Source organism: Eubalaena glacialis, chromosome 8 (genome assembly GCF_028564815.1).
Source record: "Eubalaena glacialis isolate mEubGla1 chromosome 8, mEubGla1.1.hap2.+ XY, whole genome shotgun sequence".
NCBI lineage: Eukaryota > Metazoa > Chordata > Mammalia > Artiodactyla > Balaenidae > Eubalaena > Eubalaena glacialis.
This window is the reverse complement of record NC_083723.1, coordinates 79,367,935-79,394,904: the sequence shown is the minus strand read 5'-3', so window position 1 is coordinate 79,394,904 and position 26,970 is coordinate 79,367,935. Positions and strand designations below refer to the sequence as shown.

General features: G+C 37.1%; 1 protein-coding gene across 6 annotated transcripts in view; it reads left to right on the top strand.

The window, feature by feature from the left end:
• Positions 1-26,970, top strand: part of HIBADH (3-hydroxyisobutyrate dehydrogenase) — a 129,527-nt gene that overhangs the window by 60,384 nt on the left and 42,173 nt on the right. The window lies entirely within an intron of this gene.

Genomic DNA, 26,970 nt, shown 5'->3' with positions numbered 1-26,970 from the left:
TTGTTTTTTGGCAGTTGAGTTTTTATTTGTAAAACAAACATAAAATGGAACTCAGGTCATTTCTATATGTATGCCATGGTAGATAGCCTAGAACAAATACCATTAGTGTGGTTAGTCATTTACTTGGGAAGCTATTGCCAGGGCAGACTCAGAGCTACTAGGGACAGAAAGCACATAGGTAAACCTGATTGTAAAAATGGAGATACAGAGTAACTCAGCAGTATAATAATATAAATTAATGAAGAATTACTCCATTTCTAGAAATTTGACTCAGATGTTTTAGGAAGGTATCTTTTGTAAATCAAGATGCAAGTATTTACCTCCATTGGTCTTTCGGTCAGAATTTTTCCTCCTTCACCTCCTGCCTTTTTAAAAGACACAGTAAAAGTAGAATTTGTGAAACATTTCTAAATAATAGGTATACACAGATGCCATTTATATGTGGATCAGTGCTATTTATTTGTTCAATTTTTTTATTTTATTGGAGTATAGTTGATTTACGACGTTGTGTTTGTTGTTTTTAATTTCAATTTGTAGACTCTTCCCTCCATACTTTGTTCTTTTTGGCTGAAGCATTCACTCCCATCTAAAAACCGTTAGCATAAATCTCCTGAGAACGAGGACATTCTCCTGTATAAATCCAAGACTGCTATCACATCCAAGAAATTTAACATTGATTCAGTGTCATCTAATATATAGCCCATATTCAAATTTTCTCAATTACTCCCCCAAATAACTGGGCTTTTCGTTTTCTGTGATCCACTTTCTAATAAAGGTTCATGTATTACATTTGATTGCCATGTTTCGTCAGCCTTCTTTAATCTAGAACAGTTCCCATATTCTTCCTTTTAAAAAACTTTCATGATGACATTTTTGGAGTCCAGATAAGTCATTTTATGGAAGTTTTTCTCATTCTGGATTTGTCTGATTATTTCCTTATTATTGGTTTCAGGTTAAACCTTTTTAGTTACCATACAGAGCTTGATTTGAAAAAAAAAAAAAGTTGGCATTCAATTGTAGAGAATCTTGACTTGTTCTGCCTATTCTCAGATACTTTCCTTAGAGTCTCAATCAGGTACAAGGAAGCAGCAGTTGAATTTGTTTTTCTGTAGATACTGAAAACCTGGCATATTGTAAAGAAGAAAGTTTTTTTTTTTTTTAAGCAAAAATCAGCTGTCCAATTTGTGATCTAATGAGCCTTTCTGAAACCTGATGGTAGGGTGTGTGCTTTTCTGTTACCTCATAGAAATCTTAAAACAGCAGCGTTAAATAAATTCTTCTGAAATGCGAGCTTTTCAGGTTTACATCCCATCAAAAATGCCCGTTGTGTAAAACAGAAACAGGCTGAAATGCAAGTAGATATACTACAATAATACCAAGAAAATGAGTGTTTCATACCAGCCCTCTTACACCTTATGCTCATGGAAGCAAATGGCATTCCAAAATCTGTGTTTTTAGATTATTCTGAGCTTATCTCTGGTTAATTTTGAAACTTGTGTATAAGAAGTAAGAGTTAAACAGTGAACTTTAAAACCAAAATGACATCTTACTCTAACCCTGGTTTATGATGTTCTCTGTTTAAGGAAAATAAAGCAAATATTTTAAATAACATATTGAACTTACAAAAACAGGTATCTCCAAAAAAATAGTTCCCTTAGTTGTAACAAATGTTTATATTTAAGTATTGTCTTCAGCTCTACCTTTTCAGAACTCTTATTAACTTTCACTTAGCAAAACTTGCATACCACATTCTCTAAAAATACTATTTTCGTCTAAAGATTTGTTTTCTGTATTTTCATACTGAGGAACAGTAGATGTTAATAACAGTGGGGAGTAAGTTTTTTTCCTTTTTTTTTTTTTTATTGAGGTCAGCGGTGTTTAGATTAATCAGGTTGACATTTCTTGCTGGTGGGTCATGAACTGTTGATAATAGCATTAAATGGTGATTCGGTTGTTGCAGAAGGTACAACTCATTATCCAGCTACTATATTAAATCATCATGGAAAACAACTGGTATCCCACACCAGTGTGTTCTGTAGAAATAGTAGATGAGGAAGTATGTATTTCTTTTGTTTATTGATAACATCTTAAATTTATTGGAGGCTTAATCATGTTCTCTAAAGAAGCTGCAGCATTGCCACTACTTTAGAGAACTGGGATCAATACTTTGATCTGAGGGGACAGAGGGATGTAGAATTCTTTTAATAACGTACCCAAAGTCTTCTCTTCATATTGTGAACCTTTCTGAAAACTTGTCTGAAGAATGAGTATACCTGGGTAGCAACTAATAAAAACAAGTATATTTACAGTCTTGTGAGTTGGGTTTAATTTTAAATTTTAGGCATATGGATATTTTTAAAAGATGTATTCATTTTAAGGGAGAGATGATACTTGGAAAGTTCACTTATGTACTATGGAAGTAGATTTCTTGAGAAGTGTCATTGTTAGAAAAACCTCTTTTTAAAGAAAATTTTAAGAAATGGGCTAGATTTTTAAAGAACAGCTGCTAATCAACTACCTTTTAAGATAAACTTCAGTAGTTCAGTATGCAGTGAATCTGAAGTTACTAGTCTCTTTGAGTTTTAAATTAAAATGTGTTTTCAGCATGTCCCATGTGTGTATAGGCAATGAATAGTAGCATTACTATTGTATTAATGTTGATTTAGTTTCTGATTGGACAGTATAGAATGAATGAAGTCAGTTTCCAAGTATTAATAAAATACCCCAAACACCCAGCTCAGGGTCATATATAGATGGGTGCTCAGTAACCATTTGTTAATGAATATGTGACACTTGGGCAGAAGCAGAAAAACTTATTTAGCACTTTGTATTTGTCACACAGAATGTATTTTAAGGAGGGATGGTAAAAAAAAAATTTCCCTTTTTAGGGAAAAGGAATATTAACATCTTTAAAGTAACAGACTTATTTAGAATAAATATGTTCTTGGAAACTATGCTGACTCAAAGAGAAACATACCGTTAGAAAATTACAGGCCACTAGAGGTCACTGTTTAGTAATCAACGTTTAATGAACCAGAACAGTCAGGAAAGCCAATAAATTACAGTGTGGGTTTTTCTAATTATGAATTCATATTTAATCATTCAATGACAAGTTAACTGTGGCAGTGATTCTATGTATTTTGCATATGTGCTTATGCTAATATACTATTTCTGAGATGCTGGTCCTCCATCATTAGAGTAGTATTGCCAAAGGCTTTGTTATCTAGTCTTAATTACTAATTATGAGATGTAATTAACTTTGTTATCACCTTCACCCCTTTCATGGACCAAAAGTTCTTTTGAGCTTAAAGTTTCACTGTAAATGAAAGATCCATTTATGTGATCATAGATGTAATGGTTCTGATCCATTCCACCCTCTTTCCCCTGTCTCAAATCTTCATGCTTCATTCTTGGTTTCTCTTGATCCCATCTCTGCTCTCTGTTTTGTCTCACCTGGTTTCTTTCTTCCCTCCTTTGGGCTCCTTTTCTACTTTAATGTGAATCAGCTGGTTTATTTACTCAGTGACTGTTTCTCCTCAAGCTTTCCAGCCTTGATTCAGTGAGTAGTAGAATGCGACTCTTACTGCATATGTTAAAGGCATCCCAGGGTGGGCGACTTGGACTGAGCCAACCAGCAAAGGGAAGACTGTATGCGTGTGAGCAAGTGTGCTGTGTTGCTGCTGCTGCCGCCGCCGCTGCTCCAAGCAGATGTCTCTCCTCAGCCTGTCCAGCTCGGAATCCGTAAAGGAAAAGGCAGATTTCCCTGCTCATGTGATAAAAATTTGTTTTCCTCCTCAAAGACTAGGCTGGTTGCCCAAGAGGAGGCCTCCTAATCACAGGGAAGAAAACGGAACACGTGCACACGTGTTTCCTTTTCTTGAAAACAATTCTGTGCATTCTGCTCAGAAAGCAGGTACCTCAGCGCTTTGCTGCTCAGACTTCCTCTGCTTCTTGTTGCCTCTACTATCCCTGCTCCTAGGCAACTGCTGGGTGCTTATACAGTCAGCCCTCAGTATCCACAGGGGATTGGTCCCAGGACCCCCTGAGGTTACCAAAATCCACCTGTGCCCAAGTCTCTTATATAAAAGGCATGGAACAGTCGGTCCTCGGTACCTGAGTTTCCGCATTCACAGGTAGGAGGTGCCACCTGTATCCACTCAGTGTTGTCAGGGTTGCTTCTGTCTGCACCTGATACATTGTTCACCCAGGCCAGCCCAGTCTTCTCAGCCTGCCATTCAAGGTCCTCCACAGTCTGGAGCCAACTAACTCTTCTACTCTTATTTCTTACTACTTCTCGTCACATGCCTTAAGTTCTAGCCAAACTGGACCCTTCACTATTTCTTAAATGTATACTTCATTTGCTCAAGTCTCCAGTTCTTGTTTATACTTTTCTTTCACTGGGATTTTAATCTCTTCCTCATTTCCTATCTGTCAAATTCTAAGTCCAACATAGATGCCACCTCCTGTGATACTCTCCTTAGGTAGAGGTCACCCTTCCTGTGAACCACCGTAACGTATAGGGCACTTACTATCCCACCTTGCATTGTAATGGCTTGTGTACCTGTGTTCTCTCCTCAACTACATTGCAGATCCACTGAGTCCAAGGATTCTTGGCAAATAAATTAAAAGTACTAAAATACAAACAGTTCTTATTAAGTACAAATAGTTCTTTATTAAATCACCTAGGGGAGAGGAAAATGTATTTTATTCTTTGAAATGATGTTTCTCATGTTTGCATAGCTCTATTTATAAAGAGATTGAGAGTTTAGTTAAAAATAACCTTTTGCTTATAACAGCTACAAATTTCTTGTGTTTTTATCAAAATTTTAAAAAGTTGGAGGATATGTGCATTTTGAACTTGAACTGTATTCTCCAGCTCTTTTCAATTATTATTTCCAGTGACTGAATACATACGTAAATTCCGTATTATTAGAGGAATAAAGTATGTACTTTATTATGATAGACACGAACTTGCAGAGTGTTTATAAAAAGGTAAAGTGTTACCTGTTTGAATTTGGAATATACTTTTCCTTGGAAACATTTTCTAATATATTTAGGTCCCTATTTTCTACCTCAAATGTAGTCAACACAGAATATTCCTAAGTTATGATTAGTATCATGTTTCTGTGGGAAGTGATTTCAGAGATCCAGCTTGGAATGCCAGCCCTTTCTGTTCTTTGAGAAAATCTACCTACTGCTTCTTCCTCCTCTTTCTAAGCTGTGGGCTCTAAATTTTCCTATGAGCATTTATTTACTCTTCCAAAATTTAAGTAGCTCATCTCTGAAGTGTTTTCCTAATTCTATATTTCCATCACAGATTTTTTACTTTCTAGACCTGCATTTTAATCTATTGGACTCCTTAAATTAAACTCATTTTCTCAGTCAAGCTCATCTTTTCTATAAAACAAGTTCTTCCTCTTGATTCTCTATTTATAGTGTGCTGCAGTTTCAAATTTTTTAACTTTTAGGTTTAAACTCTGAGAACAGCACTGTCCAATAGAAATATAATGCAAGCCATATAGGTAATTAAAATTTTTCTAGTAGTCACATTAAAAACATGGGAACATAATTTAATAATATTTAACCCAGTGTACCTAAAATATTATCATTTTAACATGTAATCAATATAAAAATTATGGAAGTATTTTACATCCTTTTTTTCCACACTAAGTCTTTAAAATCTGATGTTCATTTTACACCTAAAGCACATTAAGAAAACAATCCCATTTAAAATTGTTTTGAAAAGAATAAAATACCTATGAATAAATTTAATCAAGGAGGTGAAAGACCAGTACACTGAAAACTATAACACATTAATGAAAGAAATTGAAGAAGATACAAATAAATGGAACAATATTCCATGTTCATGGATTGCAAGAATTAATATTGTTAAAATATCCATATTACCCAAAGCAATCTATAGATTAAGTTCAATTCCAGTCAAAATTCCAACGGCATTTTCCACAGAAATAGAACAAATAATCTTAAAACTTGTATGGAACCACAGAAGACCCCAAATAGCGACAGCAATCTTGAGAAGAACAAAGCTGGAGGCATCACACTCCCTGATTTCAAACTATTACAAAGCCATAGTAATCGAAACAGTATGGTATTGGCATAAAAACAGACACTTAGATCCATGGAACAGAATAGAGAGCCCAGAAACAAACCCGTGGTCAATTAATATATGACAAAGGAGGCAAGAATATACAATGGGGAAAGGACAGTCTCTTCAATAAATGATGTTGAGAAAACTGTACAGCCACATGCATAAGAATGAAACTAGACTACTGTCTTATACCATACACAAAAATCAACTCAAAATGGATCAAAGACTTGAATATAATATCTGAAACCATAAAATTCCTAGAAACACAGGTGGTTAGCTCCTTGACATTGGTCTTGGTGATTTTTTGGATCTGACTCCAAAAGCAAAGGCAATAAAAGTAAAAATAAATAAGTGGGACTACATCAAACTAGAAAGTTGCTGCACAGCAAAGGAAATCATCAACAAAATGAAAAGGCAGCCTACTGAATGGGAGAAAATATTTATAAATCATATATCTAATAAGGGGCTAATAGGCAATATATATAAAGAACTCACACACCTCAGTAGCAAAAAACCCAAACAGTCCTATTAAAAAGTAGGCAGAGGATCTGAATAGACATTTTCCCAAAGAAGACATACAGATGGCCAACAGGCAAATAAAAAGATGCTGAACATCACTAATCATTAGGGAAATGGAAATCAAAACCACAAGAACATCACTTCATGCCTGTTAGTATGGCTAATGTAAAAAAGACAAGAAATAACAAACGTTGGGGAGGGTGTGGAGAAAGGGAACCCTCGTGCACTGCTGGTGGGAATGTGAGTTGGTTCAGCCACTATGGAGAGCAGTACGGAGGTTCTTCAGAACGTTAAAATAGAACTCCTGTATGATTTAGCAATTCCACTCCTGGGTATTTATCTAGAGAAAATGAAAACACTAATTCAAAAAGATACATGTACCCCTGTGTTCATTTCAACAGTATTTTTAATAACCAAGATATGGAAATAACCTAAGTGTCCATTGATGGATGAATGGATTAAGTAGATGTGGAGATCTCTCTCTCTCTCTCTCTCTCTCTCTCTCTCTCTCTCTCTCTCTCTCTATCATCTATCTATCTAATCATATGTACATACACACATACATACATAGAGTGGAATACTATTCAGCTGAAGAAAAGGAAATGTTGCCATTTTGACAACATGGATGGACCTTGAGGGCAGTATGATAAGTCAGACAGAAAGACAAATACCATATGATCTCACTTATATGTGGTTTTTTTTTTTTTTCTCGCTGTGTTGGGTCTTCATTGCTGTGCATGGGCTTTCTCTAGTTGTGGTGAGCAGGGGCTACTCTTCGTTGCGGTGCGCGGGCTTCTCATTGCGGTGGCTTCTCTTGTTGCGGAGCATGGGCTCTAGGCGCACGAGGTTCAGTAGTTGTGGCACGTGGGCTCAGTAGTTGTGGCTCGCAGGCTCTAGAGCACAGGCTCAGTAGATGTGGTGCATGGGCTTAGTTGCTCTGCAGCATGTGGGATCTTCCTGGACCAGGGCTCGAACCCGTGTCCCCTGCATTGGCAGGCGGATTCTCAACCACAGTGCCACCAGTGAAGCCCCCCTTTTAGTCCTTTTTAATAGTCTATATTTCTCTGCCAAGAATCTCTACCTTTCTGTTCTGTTGAGTCCATTCCAGAGCCATACAGCATAGATCTCACCCTAAACAGCATACCAAAAGCTTTAAGAACTTAACTATAGGGTAGACAATCTCCTAAGTATCAGACTGGCCCCTGCTAATGCATATGTAGTACAATTCAAATGGCACCACTAAGACTTTGAAAGCTGAACTGACATTGAAACCACAACCCACAAAAGGTTTGCAGTGTGCAGCTTGACCCTAACCTGGCCAATTGTCTGGTAAAGCAAACAGACAGACAAAAACCAAAACACAGTATTCTTCATAGAATTTGAGCAAGACCCAAAGTCCCATAGTATATAATATTCCAAATGTCTGTGATATGATGAAAAATTACTTGACATGGAAAGAACCAGGAAAATCTGATAAATTCTCAAGTGAAAAGACAATCAAGATGCCAACTCTGAGATTACCCAGATGTTTCATATCAAGCAGTGACTTTAAAATAGCTATCATAACCATGTTCCAAGAAGTAAAGAAATAGAAGCTATAAAGAACCAAATTGAAATTTTATAACTGAAAAAAACAGTAACTAGAAATTTGAAAAAAATCACTAAGCGTTCAAAAGCAGAGTGGATATGACAAAGGTAAGAGGCAGTGAATTCAAAGACAGAAATGATACGAATACAAATTATTTGTTCTGAACAACAGAGAGAAAAAAGACTTTAAAACAATGAACAGAGCCTCAGGATCCTGTGAAATAACATCAAAAGGTCTAATGTTTGTGCCATTGGTGTTCCAAAAGGAGATGAGAGAGTGTGGTGCAGAAAAAAATATTTGAAGAAAAAAATGACTGAGAAAATGACTGAAAGTGCCCCCAGTTTGACAAAAGACAAACTTATAAATCCAGTAAGCTCAGTGAGCCTGAAACAGAATAAACTCAAAGAGATTCATGCCCAGATATATCATAAACAAACTGCCGAAAATCAGAGAAAAAGAAAATTATTTTGAAAGCAGCCAGAGAAAAATGATGCATTACAGAGGAACAATGATTTGAATGACTTCAGAGAAACCATGAAGCCCAGAAGGCAGTAGAACAACATTTTTAGAGTGCTGAAACCAGAATTCTATATATGGCAAAATATCCTTCATGAATGAAGGTGAAATAGAGACATTCTCAGCTAAAGGAAAACTAAGAGAATTTATCTCCAGCAGACCTACTTTAAAAACATTATGTACTGCATGTAATAAAATAACGTCCAAAATTTATGAAGCAAAAAAGAATAGAACCACAGGGAGAAATTGGTAAAGGTCCACCATAATAGTGGATTTCAGTATACCTCTCTTAAGCAATTGATGATCAATTAAAAAAAAAAGATGCAATAGATTTGAGTAACACATTTAACAAGCTTGATCTGGAGGATGTGTATAGAACCTCATACCCAGAAATTGAAGAAGAAATGTATTTCTCAAGACATATGGAAAAAAAAAGTACTAAAAAGTGACCACAAAGTTGCCTATAAAGCAAGTCTCTAACTCCAAAGAATCTATATCTTATAGACTGCATTGTCTAACAACAATGCAATTTAATTACAATTAAAACCTTCTGTACATTTGAAATTTAAAATCACATTTCTAAAGAGTTCATATTCTTTACTCAAAGAAGTCATATGAGAGAAAAAGAATAGTACTCAACAATAATGGAAAAAATATGTTCAGCTGGGATGCAGCTAAAGTAAGACTTCTGGGAGAATGCAAATTTTGAATAGATTTTGAAAGTATATTATAAGGAAGCAAGCTGAGTATAGGAAAGAGCTCCTAAATTCTTTTTTAATTTTCAAAACAAAAATAAAACACATTTTGAAAAATAAAATTGTCAACAACAATAATAGAAAACAACCCAATTTAAAATTGGGCAAAGGACTTGAGTGGACATTTCTCCAAAGAAGGTATACAAATGGCCAATAAGCACATGAAAAGATGCTCAACATCACTAATCATTAGGGAAATGCAAATTAAAATCACAATGAGATACCACTTCACACTCATTATAATGGCTACTATGGAAAAAACAAAACAAAATGACAAGTGTTAGTGGGAGATTGGGATTGACATATACACACTACTATATATAAAATAGGTAACTAATAAGAACCTACTGTATAGCACAGGGAACCCTACTTAATACTCTGTAATAACCTATATGCGAAAAGAATGTAAAAAAGAGTGGATATATGTATATATATATAACTGATTCACTTTGCTGTACAGCAGAAAGTAAAAATATTGTAAATCAACTATACTCCAATTAAAAAAAAAAAGAAACAAAAGAGAAAACTGAGTCTTAGGATTAGTGAACTAACTTACTGATGGACATTTCTTCCAATACTGCAGCTTATGGAAGGAGAGTGGACTGTTTTCTCCATTAAATTGAAACTATATATTCTCTAATTTATGATTATCTTTAATATAAATTTTATTTTCAGAATACATTTTTGGTGTTAATTTAGTATAGTCCCTGAAGAGGGCAAGGAAAGAAATGCAGTTTACACCTTTGATCATGTGACTCTTGGTTTCACCCTCTAGTCAAGCTTTCAAGACATACAAACACATACACACATGTATTTGACTTGAGAAGATAAACATGAGTTTTGCAAGGATGTATTTATATTTTATTTTGGTGAATGCTGCTTAAATCTAGTCTCTAGATTTGGGCATAGTGGATACTTCCTGGTATATAATATTTATTGAATTGCCTTTCAGTTGATGATCCAGTGTTTTGTTTGTTTGTTTGTTTTTGTTTTTGGAAGCTTGATGGGGAGTCATGCAATTGATTATTTTATGACATATGGCTTCTTTATCATTTTTCTTTGGTAAAAAATATTTTCCTGAACAGTGTACTTAATTCTTGTTGTATATATTTATATATGTGTGTTTGTGTGTGTGTGTGTATGTATTTTTAAATTTAGTGGGTAAAATATTTTTTTCTTTATTTTTTTTAATCCTACGATTAGCAATTGTTAAAAACAAGACAACAGGCCCAAAATGGAGTCACTTATGCGAAGCCCCACATCTCCAAACTGAGACTTACCTTAATTACTGTTTCAGCTCTCCCAGAAATGTAATCTTAAACCAGTCCATCAGGAATTGCCTGATCAGCCCTAGTTAGGTAATCTGCCCAGTACACCCCTGATATCACCTAAAGGAAAATGACCTTCCAAAAACCAATGTGCTGTTTTGTCCAGTATAAGTTTCTTGTTCCCACTCCCTTCCTCCTGTAAAATCTTTCATTTTGTATAGCTTCTTAGAACTCCTTTCTGTCTTTTAGATTGGTTGCTGTCTGATTGATGAAACATTGGATAAATCCAATAAGTTCTTTAAAATTTATTCAGTTAAATTCTGTTTGTTTGTTGGTTTTTAACACCAAACCCTCTTTTTTTTTAAAAAAACATCTTTATTGGAGTATAATTGCTTTACAATGGTGTGTTAGTTTCTGCTTTATAACAAAGTGAATCAGTTATACATATACATATGTCCCCATATCTCTTCCTTCTTGCGTCTCCCTCCCTCCCACCCTCCCTATCCCACCCCTCTAGGTGGTCACAAAGCACCGAGCTGATCTCCCGTGCTATGCGGCTGCTTCCCACTAGCTAGCTATTTGACGTTTGGTAGTGTATATATGTCCATGCCACTCTCTCATTTTGTCCCAGCTTACCCTTCCCCCTCCCCGTATCCTCAAGTCCACTCTCTAGTAGGTCTGTGCCTTTATTCCTGTCTTGCCCCTAGGTTCTTCATGACCTTTTTTTTTTTTTTTTTAGATTCCATATATATGTGTTAGCATACTGTATTTATTTTTCTCTTTCTGACTTACTTCACTCTATGACAGACTCTAGGTCCATCCACCTCACTACAAATAACTCAATTTCGTTTCTTTTTATGGCTGAGTAATATTCCATTGTATATATGTGCCACATCTTCTTTATCCATTCATCTGTTGATGGACACTTAGGTTGCTTCCATGTCCTGGCTATTGTAAATAGAGCTGCAATGAACATTTTGCAAATGAAGCAACTGACAAAGGATTAATCTCCAAAATTTACAAGCAGCTCATGCAGCTCAATATCAAAAAAAACAAACAACCCAATCCAAAAATGGGCAGAAGACCTAAATAGACATTTCTCCAAAGAAGATATACAGATTGCCAGCAAACACATGAAAGAATGCTCAACATCATTAATCATTAGAGAAATGCAAATCAAAACTACAATGAGATATCATCTCATACCAGTCAGAATGGCCATCATCAAAAAATCTAAAAACAATAAATTCTGGAGAGGGTGTGGAGAAAAGGAAACCCTCTTGCACTGTTGGTGGGAATGTAAATTGATACAGCCACTATGGAGAACAGTATGGAGGTTCCTTACATAACTAAAAATAGAACTACCATACGACCCAGCAATCCCACTACTGGGCATATACCCTGAGAAAACCATAATTCAAAAAGAGTCATGTACCAAACATCTTTTAAGAAAAGAAAAGAGGTAATTCCCTGGCATCCGGTGGTTAGGAATCCGTGCTCTCACTGCCAAGGACCCAGGTTCAGTCCCTGGTCGGGGAACTAAGATCCCGTAAACTGTGCTGCGTGGCCAAAAAAAAAAAAAAGGAAAGAAAGTAAGAAGAAAAAACTACACAAAAAGATTAAACATAAGGGGAGAGAAAACACACTGAGAAAATATTAACCAAAATCGAAATTTCAGATCAGAATCTACAGATATTAGTAGCTGGATATAGACAGTTAAAAAGAAGTCAGATGACTGAAGTAGCATTTCCTGAGACATAGCTCCTGAGAAAACTAGTTCTGAGGAGGTTTCTTTTTTTGTATTCAAATAAATTTGAGAAATGATGCATTTTTTGTCCCTCTTTTGGAACTATTCAAAGTGCATATTTGCATATTAAAGTAAGCCCTTAAATTCTTAGATATCTGTTTAACTTTGTTTAACCCAGTATGTATTTGACCACAGAACCTTTAATCAGTTTGACAGACTGGGGGCAGGAGGGTAGGAAATTACTGGGGTAGCTCTCAAATTGAAAGAAGAGCTTCAAGAACCAGGGTTTTAGTGACTAGAATTGAGCACCTGATGCTGCTAAAACACTCTTTTTTGTCTTTATTATCTGCTAGTTTCTGCTGTGCTTTTGCTTGTCAACCTCATTATCTTTTACTGCAGACACTGTTCACATGGGCCTTCAGTAACCTTAGCTTAGCAACCCAGGACAGAACTCTTGGTTTTGTTGGATTTCCTTGGCCCCATGGACTAGGTACTGTTTTCCTGAGGATGGGGTACGCTTATTGTCTGTGAGCGCAACCCTTTGGCCAGAGAGGCAGGATTTGTTAACAGAAGGAGAATGGGAAGCCTTACTGGCCAGAAACAAACAAAACATAGCTACCACATCACTGTAAACATCCAAAAACATCCTGTAGAATTAGTGTTCTGAGGAACTGGCCTTGAGAAATGTTGCCGTGGGGTTTCTAGTGTATGCGGATAGTAGTAATGTCTTAACTGAGAAAAGATGTGCAGAAGGAAGAACCAGTTGGGGGTCTGTGTGAGAGGAGGGTTGGGAGGACAAAACGTGCTGAGCTCGTTAGATGGGACATTTTTGGATTGGAAGATTTTGGGGCCAAGGGACCCTAACCCTGTCTTGAAGTTGCCTAGCCTAGTGCTGCGGATTGTAGTAGGAGTTCAGTAATGCTGAATGGATGTGTGGATTACCTGTGATTAACTTGTCATTTCCACAGATTAGTACAGTTGGCGATGAGATTCATTTTATAGGAGAGGGCTCTAAGGCTCAAAGCAGTTGATTTGCCCAAAATAACACTGTCCTGTCAGAACTGGAGCTGGAACATAGGTCTGGTGTGCCTTCTCAAGGTGTTACGCTCTTCAGGTTGTGCCCCGCTGAGGAGACCTGAATTGGGGGTGAAATTCAGTTTACTCTCCACATGCCAGACTTGGTGTTCTCACCTTCTTCTGTCTGTTTAAGGTAAAGCCTTTTTTCTGATTTGGTCACCCAAAGGGGCTGCCTTTTTCTGGGTCATCTGCCCTGAAGGGTACCTTTTTACAGTTCACACAAAGGCACCGTCATGTCTCATGCCTTTGGGTTAGAAGAAGATGAAATAACCCTAACCCATTGGCCTAAATCTGGCTTCATAATTAGGCAAATCAGACAACCGTCACTCTGTTTCCAAGTAGTATTATCTTGGGATTATTGCCTTCTCTTGAATCTTGAAGCCATTTCACTTTGTTTTATATTTTCTCATGTTCCACGTGCCTGCCCTTCACCCCAACTATGTCAAGCCACTAGGTGTTATTTTTATGTATGATGGCATGTGGAACATATTGGGATTTTTTTCCCTGCTCCCATGTTTGTGGTTTAAATTTAAGTACCAATCTGCATGGACTTAAAATCATTTGCTTCTTTCTTTAGCCTATGCTTTTAGTTTAACCAGTTCTTGATCCCAGACCTTGTGCTTTGATCAGTCTCCTTTTTCACCTTAACTCCTAGCTGACCTCTCATCAGAATTTGTGCATTTTTCTTTGGGGAGGCAACTTGGCCTAGTGGAATGAGCGTAATATTGAAAATTAGAGGATCCTAGTTTTGAGCCATTTGGCTCAACTGTGTACACTTACTTATTTCCCGTTAACTGTTACGTATTTTTTAAATGGAGGTTATAAGACTCTAGTCTTCAATTTTCTCTACCTAACTGCATTAATGATTTGTAAAATTCATTATATTGAAGTTAATAGCATCTCATTGAAATACTCTGATCTTTTGGAATATGTGAGAATCAGAATGCCACCAATTAAAAAATTAATTTTCTTTGGTATTCTAATTAATTTACTTATTTAATTTAAACGTACAGTGGTTGCAAATACTAAACCATCATCGATCTCCAGAACTCTTTTCATCTTGCAAAACTGGAACTCTGTACCCATTAAACGGTAGCTCCCTATTTCCCTCTTCCCCTCTCCCCTGGAAAGCCCATCTACTTTCTGTCTGTATGAATTTGACTACTCTGGGTACCTCATACAGCATTTGTCTTTTGGGGACTGGCCTGTTTCACTTAGCACAGTGTCCTCAAGTTTCATCCATGTTGTAGCATGTGTTAGAATTTCTTTCCTTTTTAAGGCTGAATAATACTCCATTGTACTTCTGCACCATTTTACATACCCACCAACAATGCATAGGGGTTCTTATTTCTCACATTCTCGCCATTGCTTGTTATATTTCTGTTTTGTTTTAGAGTTGCCATCCTAACAGATGTGAGGTCTTCTTTGGTATTATTACAGAATAGGTAGATCCTGGTTCAAGTACACTGAGCCAGACTTGGAACTGACAAGTTGACTTTGTACTCAGCATCCTGAACAAAATGAAGCTGCTGGCTGTGAGTGTAGTCAGGAGGTAATTTGTATTAAGAGGTGAGGAGGGAGAAGGCTGTCATCTGTGATAGGATGATGTATATGGCTTATTCTTTACTTTCAGGGAAAAAAAAGGTAGGGCAAGAAACATTCCTTTCTGCCATGATTCATTCTCATGAAACCAGGTGAAGAGTTCTCATACCACTTACATCGTCAACATTCAGTAGTTGCCTTTACCACATATTTGGTCTCACAGCATTCAGTAAAAGTTTTGTTCTGTAGGTTTTAGTACTTGAAGTTGACCACAAATATAATAATTTTTTATTACTTCCTATAGGATTGTTTCTCTACTCAATAAGGAAATAGTAAGTGAGATCTAAACTCTGTATAAACAGTAATGTGTCCTTGATCCTCATGCAGATCTGATAATTACCCTTTCTTAATATGATATCATGCAACATAGAAATGGTGGCAAAAGGGTACTGAATAACTAAGGGGCTGGAAAGAATGGCAGAGTGGACTAAGTCTGGCTTACATTTGGAAGTGCCACCTCTTCAACTATGCCTGCCCCACAATTCCAGAGTCCAGATTCTCAAGGGATTCCCCAGTGGGTTTTGGAGATGATAATTCCCAGTTAGCTGAGTGTAGCTTGTTAGCACAGCCTTCATAATCTTTAGTTTCTTGCTATCCTGAGTTTACTCTGATTTGCTACCAGGTTATCACCTGGCCTTTTGCTTATTCCTCCTTATTGTCTACCCTCCCTTCTTTGTCAACCATCACTTCTTTTACCTTCCCCCAAAGTTATAACAGAACTCATGTGAACAATCAGTTCTCTATAAAATAGAGGGCGGATGATCATTATGCTTGTGTTCTTCTCAAGCAAACTGGAGATGGAGGGGAACCCCAGAGGTTTGTGGAATATGGCAGTGATTGGATTACTCAATTTGGTTTATTAGCCTTGCTCTACTTCGTGATTGTTAATGTTGAGTGCAAGGAATGTATAGAAAATGTACAGGGAAGTATCTGACTCCTATCACAGAAAAATGTTGCAAATTATGCAACTCGTAAAGAAAGTAAAATAGAAGGACTTAAAGGCTGCAAGCTGTTTAATACCAGATTTCTTATTTGGCTTTTAAAAATGATTTTTTTTACAGCTGAAAGATACATTATCTGCAAGATGGAGTTTTAAAAATTACATTCTCCCAAGACATCGTTAACTTTCTCCTTGGGCTCCAGATATGTAGCTTTTAGGAGGCTAGAGTTTCATAGCAAATCCAATGTTATGTACCATCTTGATCTGGGGTGGATGTCAGAGAATTGGTTTTTAAAGTGATTTTCAAAATAAAAGCAAACCATTTCATTCTCTGATTTACCCCACCCTTTAAAAACCCCACTCTGATGGCTTCTTTTCTGCGCTGGTCCTTCTCAAACCAGCCCAGCTCCATGCGGAACATTCTGTTGCTCTTTCAGCATAAGCAGGTCTATTGTGATATTTATCTGAATTCAAAGAAGGCTAATTAAAAGAGCTGCTGACAGTTGTTGTGATCTGACTTTGACTGCAGCTTGATGGTCATTATGGGTAAATAATGAACCAGGTCTGCAAATGTAGCAGCTGCCAACTTGGGATAGAAGAATGGCTATTGCTTCCAATTTAAGGATCTATCGACCACTTCCCTTCTCCCTGCAGATCTTCTGCAGAAAACTAATGTTTTCTGCCGCTGTGTATTGTGGTTTCAGCTGTTTCAGATAGAGCCTATAATTTCCTTCTTTAATATTTAACTTAGGACATTATTAGCTTTCAGAGTTAACAACTTTTCTATTTTGAAGAAGTTCAGCTTTGTCCTTGTGTGTGCTGTAACTAGCTAACCAGCTGTAGTTTATTTGTATGCATTTAATTTGTATTATGTGGGAAACAGCTAGCCTGAAAGAGCAAAGTGCAGCTTTATGAAGATGTTTCAACATCCTATATAGATGGGTGTTTTGTTTGTTTGTTTTTGTTTTTAAAGAGATAGATGCATGTCCGTTGCTTCTGTTTTCTTATAGATGGACACCTTTTGCCAAACCTCAGATTTGGGTTTTGTTCACTGCATCAATGACTTATGAAATATTTTGATACAAAGCTCTATTTATCAGTTCAGAGGAACTGCAGTGACTTTCATTAAAATGCAGTACTGAATATATTGTCACTGCATCATGAACTTTTCCTTATGCTATTAGCAAGTAGGAACAGGTGCATTAAAGGTAAGAGAAAAACACATTGCATTCATAGATTAATATACTCCCTTGCAGATTTCCCACACTTATAAAATAGAGCGTCTGGATTTAAAAGTCACATTCTAGAATTTAACACCAGCTAGTACTTAACAACACATCCCTAGCATTTGTTCACCTGCCATGGAAAAGGCTATCTGCATTATGTACAGGCTGAGGATATAGTGGTGCTTTGTGCATAATGCAGCAGAGCTTCGAGATCTTGCTGGGAGGAAATGATCTCAAACATGCCCCCGAAAGAAAAGTCTTATTTTGAAAAATAATGATGAAAAATTGATTATTTCTCCATGTATTTGTGTCCATGTTTATTTCAGGAAAAACTAACTGAACTTTGTTTATCTGGCTCCAGAATAGTGCAGTGAACGTTTTTGCTTTTCTGTTTCCAGGTTGGATAATGCCAGAAATAGTGTTAACAAGGGGTTATGTTATGCTGGCTTATGTTAAACCAGATCACCCCCTAACATGTGCAGAGCCATTCATCTGTGTCACCAAAACCCAAGAGAACATCTGACATGGACTCTGAAACAGAAGCAGTGATCACTTACAAATCAAACATGGCACGCTCTAAACTGATTGTGCACGGCAATCTTTTCTAGAAAGGACAACTAATTGAACATGATAAAGTGTAAAGTTAATTAACACCCTTAAATTTGTTGATTACTTTCACGGGATTATATTGTTCGTTGAGTAGCAGCTTTCTGTCCCAGCTGTCGCCTTTTTCAGCGAATGTCGCTGGTAAACAATAGAGACACCATAACAAGTCGTAAATGGTCCCTGTGACAGCAGCCCCTTGCGAGGCTGCATCTGTAGAAAATGATTAGAACAATTGCATTTTAAAGACGGCTCACATTGCAGCCCAAGTCCCATTGGCCCTCTTCTTGATCTCTTTTGATGGCAGACTGGTTAAAACATTTAAGTTCTTTTGAGTAAATTAAGTGATTTACTACGTTTTGCTATATATCGATGAGAGTGCTTTGGTGGCAGGAATTTTACAGTATTAAAGACAGATCTAACTCGATTGTACTTTTTAGATTTCCATCTCTTCCTTCTCTGGATTTGAAGACTTCTTTCAAGAGTCATAGGATCGAAAATGATCTCCTTATTTGTGACTTATAAATGGTTATTCTAAGTTACCTGCACTTGCATAATAGTTTTGCTATCAAAACCCTTGGTTCAGCTTCTCAGTAAGGCTAAATTCCATATTTCAGTTCTTTGCTACTGCTAGGCTAAAGACTTCGACATGTTCAAGCTGAGTAGATCTACTTTTTGTTATATTTAAGTTTTTTATAACACCAGGGTAATAACTGTGTAAAATATCTTTCCAATGTATTCTTTCATTTGAGCTTCAAATTAAGTATGGCAAGTGTTTTTATATCACCATTTTCAGATGGAGCAACCAAGATTGAGAGGTGTTGTAACTGGTCCAAGTGGTGTGACCTTCACTCCAGGTCACTTAACTCAGATCACAAGTTCATTTTTTAAGTCTTCATGATAATGTCTCCATACATGTGCACTTATGCTCATGCATGTTTATTCAGCAATAAGTGAAAATGCCATTATCACCTGTGGAGAATCATGCTGCTCCAAAGTTGAGCTTTTTTGATAAGCTAGAAAACAGTGTCTTACTATTCTTGGTCATTTTATTAATCATGGATTTCTTCTCTGCCTACCTCCTAAAAAGACAATGAATGTTTATCAGACACATGCTGGATGCTAAGATTCAAACAGCTCATGCCTATAAGGATCTTATCAAGACACCAGAAAAATCATTGATTAGTATCAGTGCTTTATTAGAGATATCATTAGGAATGTTATAAGAATAGAAGAAGGGGGTCATGGTCATGCACTGCTTCTCAGAGTTGACCTGAGTTGAGTCTTGAAAGATAAGCAGGAGTTAGGCCAAGAAGAAAGGGAAGGGAATTTCTTACAAGGGAACAGCCCAGGAAAGACATGGATGCATGAAAAGTCACTGCACATGACAGCCACTGTAAAGGGTTTCCAGTATGCATTGCATAGTGGGTTTTGTTGCAGGGGGTAGATGAGGAAACCAGAGAAGTGGTTGGAGTTCATTGAGAAGAATATTAAAAATGAAAATATCAGAAACCATTTAAGGAAAAAGAGAAAGTTATTGCTTCCTGCAACTCAAGAAAAGGGGGGAAGATACAGTGAATTATGTAGTTCTCTTTTTTGCCGAAACATAAACATTTAAGTAGTTCAGAAAAAATAACTTTTACTTAATGGAAAAAATAGAAACTGTGAGACTATATAGAAATGGTGAGGAATAATGAATAATGTCTTCAGCAGCTGGTTACGTTCATGTTAATGCATAACTTAAGACTTAAGCCTGTTTTGGTTTTCTGTCAAATAAAAATGCCAAAGATTAGGAAAAACATAAATATTAGAATGAGGTTATTAATATTAATATTGACTTATATTACAGGTACAAGGCTAAGATTAGCCAGAAAATGATGTAAAGTGGGAAATGAGTTTTAGCTCAGTTTAACTTGAAAAAATTATCACTGCTCTTTTTTTTTTTTTTTTTTTATTTATTTATTTTTGGCTGTGTTGGGTCTTCGTTTCTGTGCGAGGGCTTTCTCTAGTTGCGGCGAGCAGGGGCCACTCTTCATCGCGGTGCGCGGGCCTCTCACTGTCGCGGCCTCTCTTGTTGCGGAGCACAGGCTCCAGACACGCAGGCTCAGTAGTTGTGGCTCATGGGCCTAGTTGCTCTGCGGCATGTGGGATCCTCCCAGACCAGGGCTCGAACCCGCGTCCTCTGCATTAGCAGGCAGACTCCCAACCACTGCGCCACCAGGGAAGCCCTATCACTGCTTTTGATGTAAAAATATGAAGAACATTGTCCATTACTTCATTTACTGTCTCCTGCATAAAGTTCCAAATAATATTTTAAGCATGTAATTTAGTTCAAGGATAAGTTATGTTTTCGTTGAGACTGCTTTATTTCTCTCCCAAATAAGGTTTGCCAAAAAACTGAGATCTGTATTTGAAATTCATTGTGAAATCTTACGGTTTCATTTTGGTATTTGTTCTTAATTCTGATTTTCAGTTTTCTGATTGTTTTGTTCTAGTAAGCAAACTCAAATCTGTTGTAAAGAGAGGTAGGGTATTATGTACATTTAGATAACAGGCAGAACTCAGTGTCTGTATAAATAGACAAAATTATTTGCTCAGTTCATGTTATTTGAAACTGCTCTGAACACAATTTACAAGTGGATTCATAATACCTGTATTCTTATCAAAGTTTTCACAAACCTACCGACAGTTAACAGTAAGACCATTACTCTCTGAGAACAATTTCTTATTTGCTTCTTCACCCTTTCTCTTTCTGAGAATCATTATTCTTTTGATGATAGAGTTTGAAAAATAGAAGGAAAGGGGGAATCGAGATATGGTGGTGATTGCCCTCATCCACCTGACACTTGGTATACGACGCTACCTTTTGGCATTTACTTCTGAGTATATGTCTCTTTTTCCTAATTATATGTTAGACTTTTTGAGGGCAAAGACTATGTTTTATACCTATCATGACCTTACATTTTGGACTTTCTGGAATAGTTGTATTTCAGATAGTCTCCTAATACCAGAAAACAGGTCCTAATTTTTGATTTAGAAAATATGCTTATTCCCTGAATCATTGTACCTAGCACAAAGATCTAGCAAGTTGTTAAAGGCACTGAATAGATACTTGCTGCTGCTATTTTCTTCTTTGAACCTCCTTACAACTATGTGTATACCTCTACTGTAGCATGCATTAACAGTCTTTTATTATTCATCATATTTGTGTGTTTTCCTTATCTCTTTTCCCATCTCCATACACACACACCCACACACCCACACACTGCCACCACCACAAACACTAGTTGTCAACCTCCTTGAGGGCAAGGACTGTTTCTTTGTCATTCTCAGGGTTGAGAACCACTGAGGAATGGATTTCGAATGGTCACATTTTTTATGTCAACTATTAGTAGGAGTGGCAGGAAAGAAAGAAGGAAGGTAGTTTAGATAATGGAGGCCCCCTGTGATATCTTTTCTATAAAGGGGAGGAGAGACTTAGAGACTTGGATTAGATTTAAAGTGCTTCTCCACTTTAACTTTCAACCACTGTAAGGTTGATTGAAATCAAACGTCTACCAAGAGAAGTGATAGATGTCTATCACTTTAAAAGCAGGGTAGTCCGCCACCCATTTTGAATGGTTTGGGCATTTGCCTTTTCATTTGTCTGTACAAGTGAGTTCAGTTTTTCTGATTCTAGGGTCATGGGAGAGAAACACAGGAGACATCATCACAGCAAAGTGTTAGATAAAACATTAAAGGCAACCACAAGTCTTTAGGCTTGTCAGATTTAATTACCGTCGTTATATGAGAAAATTCATTTTCTATCTCTTTTCTCTAATCTGGAACTTCTTATATATTATTTGCATGAAATGAAACATGCTGCAGTTTTGTGTATTAATATGTGGGAAAGTGTATGTATGTGAACTTGAGAATCCCAAATTACAGAATTTCAAAAGGTTAAAAGTAGCTCAGTGATAATCTTGTCTAATCATCTCACTTTATAAGTGAAAAAACTTGCTAGAACGACAAATGCTTTGTTCGTGTCTCTAGGAGAGCAGCTCTCGCACATACTGCAGTCACTCATTTCCTTGCTCTTCCCTTCACCATTGCCTCCTCTTCTCTCTTGGAGTGCATACTGTATTTACTGAGCATCTCTTATGTACCTGACACTGGGAATATGGGGTGAATAAGCCAGAGTTGCTGCTCTCATGGAGCTAATTTTCACGTAGGGAATACAGACCAGAAACAGATAAATAGAGGTGTTAATATAAACAGGTGGTAATCAATTCTGTGAATAAAATTAAATCAGGAAAAGGGGATAGAGAGTGGCAGGATGCCATTTTAGATTGATAGCTTGAGGGGTCAGGGAAGGCCTCTCTAAAGAGGTGAATTTTGAGAAGAAACCTGAATGAAATAAAGGAAACAAGTCATAAATATCTAGGAAAAGAACATTCCAGGCAGAAGGAATAGCAAGTGCAAGGCTTTGGGATGGGAACTTACTTGACCTGTTTCAGGAACAGCAAGGAGGCCAGGGTGGCTGGAAAGCAGAGAGCAATTAAGAGAATAGTATGAAATGAGATAGGAGAGGTAGCCAAGGGCCACGTCATGTACCGCTTTGTAGGACTTTGGATTTTATATGAGAGTGATGGGACACTTTGGAGTCTGGAGAGTAGGGAAGGAACATGAACTAGATTTATACAGTTGACCCTTGAACAACAGGAGATCCACTTATGTGCAGATTTTTTTCAATAGTAAATATTACTGTACTACACGATCCATGGTTGGTTGAATCTGCAGCTGCAGAGGACTGACCATAAATAGACTCAGATTTTCACCTGTGCGGGGGGTCAGTGCCCCTCACCCCTGCATTGTTCAAGGGTCAGCTGTATTTTAAAAGGATCCCTCTGGCTGCTGTATGGAGAATAGACTTTGGAGGCAAGAGCTAAAGGGAGATCAGGTAGGAGGCTATTGCAGTAATTCAGGTGAGAGATGGTGATGGCTCAGCCCAGGTGGTAGTGATGGCTAAGGAGAGAAGGGGCTGGATCACAGATGTGTAACTTAAGGATCAGGGACATATGTTATTCATCTATAACCCTAGGGCTTACCATGGGCTTGATTCTTAGTAGATTAATTTTGCTGAATGAATAAAACCAAACAAATGCAGCATTCTTGTCATTTTCCCATGCTATGATGCTTTTGAAAGGTTTTACAAGAGGTCTTCACTGTAATCTTAATATCACTGGCTATGGACCACTTTAGTATTTCTTTTTTTTTTTAAGATTTATTTATTTATTTTTGGCTGCATTGGGTCTTCACTGCTGCGCTCAGGCTTTCTCTAGTTGTGTTGAGCGGGGGCTACGCTTTGTTGCAGTGCGCGGGCTTCTCATTACAGTGGCTTCTCTTGTTTCGGAGCACGGGCTCTAGGCACGTGAGCTCAGTAGATGTGGCTCGCGGGCTCTAGAGCGCAGGCTCAGTAGTTGTGGTGCACGGGCTTAGTTGCTCCGCGGCATGTGGGATCCTTCCGGACCAGGGCTAGAACCCATGTCCCCTTCATTGGCAGGCGGATTCTTAACCACTGCGCCACCAGGGAAGTCCTGTATTTCTTAATCTGGACCAGCCTGCTTCCATTATTTATAGGATTGGCTCAAGCCAGCCAGTGTTTAGCCAGAGAGGCTGAAATTATCCTAGAAAAGACAGTGGCTTAGGTAACCAAATAGGAAAGGACTCAAGGCATTATATAGGTGAGGATAAAACTCCCACTTTGCAGATTCAGGTTATAAAGTAGTAAAGCCTTACATTTAAATACCATTTTATATTTTACAGCATCATATATTCACAGCCACTCTATGAAGAAGTTATTAATGCTTTTCCTATTTTATACACCGAAACTCAGAGAAGTTATGTAATTTGTTTATAATATAATTTGTTTATAATAACAAATAACATAGCCAGCACATCCCAAAACCAGATGTTTCATCTCCAGATCCTTTACTGTTTGTTCCATGCTCATAAATTAATTTACTGAACAACTATTTATTGAATGTATCACGCACTGTGACAGGTAAGGGATTGCTGACGTAAACACGACACAGTGCTCACCTTGTGAGTGCTTTATGGTGTCACAGAGGAATTGGGTAAGAAAGTCAAAGATTTTAATTTAATAAGGTGTATAAATGCTGTAATAAAATTAAGCACAGGACATATTTTGGTTTTGTATGTACAATATAAGGTAAAATAAATACTTCTCCCAATATTCTTTCAGCTGCCTAATTATATATTCCACATTTTCCTGTTTTGGGGAGTGGACCTGAATTAAAATGGCATGGCAATGTAATTTATTGTTTCTTATTCATAGACATCAAAATATTTATATACAATGTCTTAAGAAATCCATGAGATGTCTTACACAGCTTTAGAGTTCTAGCTTTCTATATGTTATTTCAAAACTCAAAATGGTTGCATTTATTTTGGGATAACTTAGGTCTTAATTTTGCCTTTGCAATGGGACTAGCCTTGATAGTGTCATATGGTTGAATATGCATGGAAAGTTAGAATTTGGTCCCAGGGAATGCCAAAACTTTAGAATTACCCAGTTTAGTCAGACCCTTACATTTGAATGTAGACTATGATAAAGTTGGAAATAATTACACCACCATAATGAGAGGAGGAAGGAGTGGAAATACCACAGACTTCTGAATTAAAAGATGAATTATTCTTTCTTTTGTGGTCTTCTCTTAAGTAACTTATTTCTTCTTTTTGAAGTACATGTTTGAACACGTGAGAAGGTACACCTGTCAAAAGATTAACCGGGCTTCCCTGGTGGCGCAGTGGTTGAGACTCTGCCTGCTAATGCAGGGGACACGGGTTCGAGCCCTGGTCTGGGAAGATCCCACATGCCGCGGAGCAACTGGGCCCGTGAGCCACAATTACTGAGCCTGCGCGTCTGGAGCCTGTGTTCCGCAACAAGACAGGCCACGATAGTGAGAGGCCCGCGCACCATGATGAAGAGTGGCCCCCGCTTGCCACAACTAGAGAAGCCCTCACACAGAAACGAAGACCCAACACAGCCAAAGATAAATAAATAAATAAATAAATAAATAAAAAGATTAACCAGCTGAGAACCATTGTCAGCATTAATTTTCCTTTAATAAATGACTCTCTGAAGCTATTTAGCAGCCTGTAATCTAGATACAAAGCTATTGACCTATGATGGATAGTGCTGGATTTGTTTGTAAGCTTTGACTTACATCGTCTACGTAATTTCTCCAGGTCAGAGCAACAGGATTTAGAGTAAGGTTGGTTATGTGGTTCGAATTAAAATGGCCATAGCAATTGAGCAAAAATAATTGTAAAACATTAATGATCCCACCATCTTGGTGAAGTAAATTAGAAACTAACGAAATGACAGTCACTTAAACTTCAACATTATCAGAATGTTCAAATGACACAGATGAGTTAATTAAAAGCATTTCTTATAATTGGGTTTTTGTACATAATCAGTTCCACAGTGTCTGAAAATATTGTGAAATAATGTGATTTAACCATATGTAAGCAGCTCAGGCTTTCATAACATGTGGGCACTTCCTCTACCAACACTGTTTGGCTAACATAATGCTGACTTCTTTTGCTTTTAATAATTAGTTAAAAATAGCATGAACTGTAAAATAGAAAGGCTACTTGGTTTGGCAGTAGCAAAATATTCACAATTTGAATGAAATAAGGATCTCCTCATTTGGCTTTTTATGTATTAAAAACTGTGTATTTCATTGAATAAATTAAATTCAAAAGTAGGCCATTACTTGCAGCTGTCTATATTCGAATGGCCAGGTTTGATACATAGTACAATTATGGTTTCTTTATTCCTAGCTGTACTATAAATAAGTTGTAAAGGCAAAAATTGTACTTATATAGCTCTGCCACATACTTTCCTGGTTGTGAACAACAAAACCTAAGTTGAAAATTATGAATGAAGATTTCTCTAATGCTAAAAGTAGTAATAATGCTCTCGGTTTTGTTTTATAGTTAATAAAAATTTAGATGAGTGAAGTTACCCCCCACTTCCTTTTTAAGACAAGTCTAGGCCATATTTTCTGTGCTGAAGTAGAAGTTGCTTCTCCAATCATTTCCATTAGTGAACATACATCAGACCTTTGCTAAGGAGTGGCCAAACCAGTGTTAAAGTTTATTTCTTCTTCCTGACATATCACTGAGAATGAATTGCCCAAAAGGTGTACAGGCATACCTCATTTTATTGCTCTTCACAAATATTGGGTTTTTCCATTATATTGTATATAGAATGGATAAACAACAAGGTCCTACTGTATAGCACAGGGAACTATATTTAATATCCTGTGATAAACCATAATAGAAAAGAATTTTAAAAAGAATGTATATATGTATAACTGAATCACTTTGCTATACAGCGGAAATTAACATGACATTGTAAATCAACTGTACCTCAATAATTTATTTTAAAAAGACAAATATTGTGGTAACCTTGAGGTATCAGATGATGCTTAGCATTTTTAGCAGTAAAGAATTTTTAAATTAAGGTGTGTACATTGTTTTTATAGACATAATGCTATTGCCCATGTAATAGACTACAATATGCATGTGACTCTCACCTTATTGCAGTATTCACCTTATGGGGGTGGTCTGGAACTGACCCCACAAAATCTTCAAGCTATGCATGCCTGTATAGCAGGAGGGAAAAGAAGAATCAAATAATATTAGAAAGTGCACATCAGAATAATCAGTCTAGCTAAGCAACTGTTTTCTTTACCTTAAAGAATCTTTACCTACAAAGAATCTTTCTTTACCTACAAAGAATCTTTCCATCTGAAATGCCTACTTGTTTATGGGAGAAAGAGACAAGTCCCTCTCTTTGTAGATCTCATCTGTACATAGTGTGCAGAGAGCGAGCGAGTGAGCCAGAGACCCCAGATCCAGACTCAGGCAGCTGACCCCTCTGGCTGCTCCCGTGCTGGTCAGGGCACAGGTCATCTTTTTCATATACTTTCTATTACTGAATAGGTTTC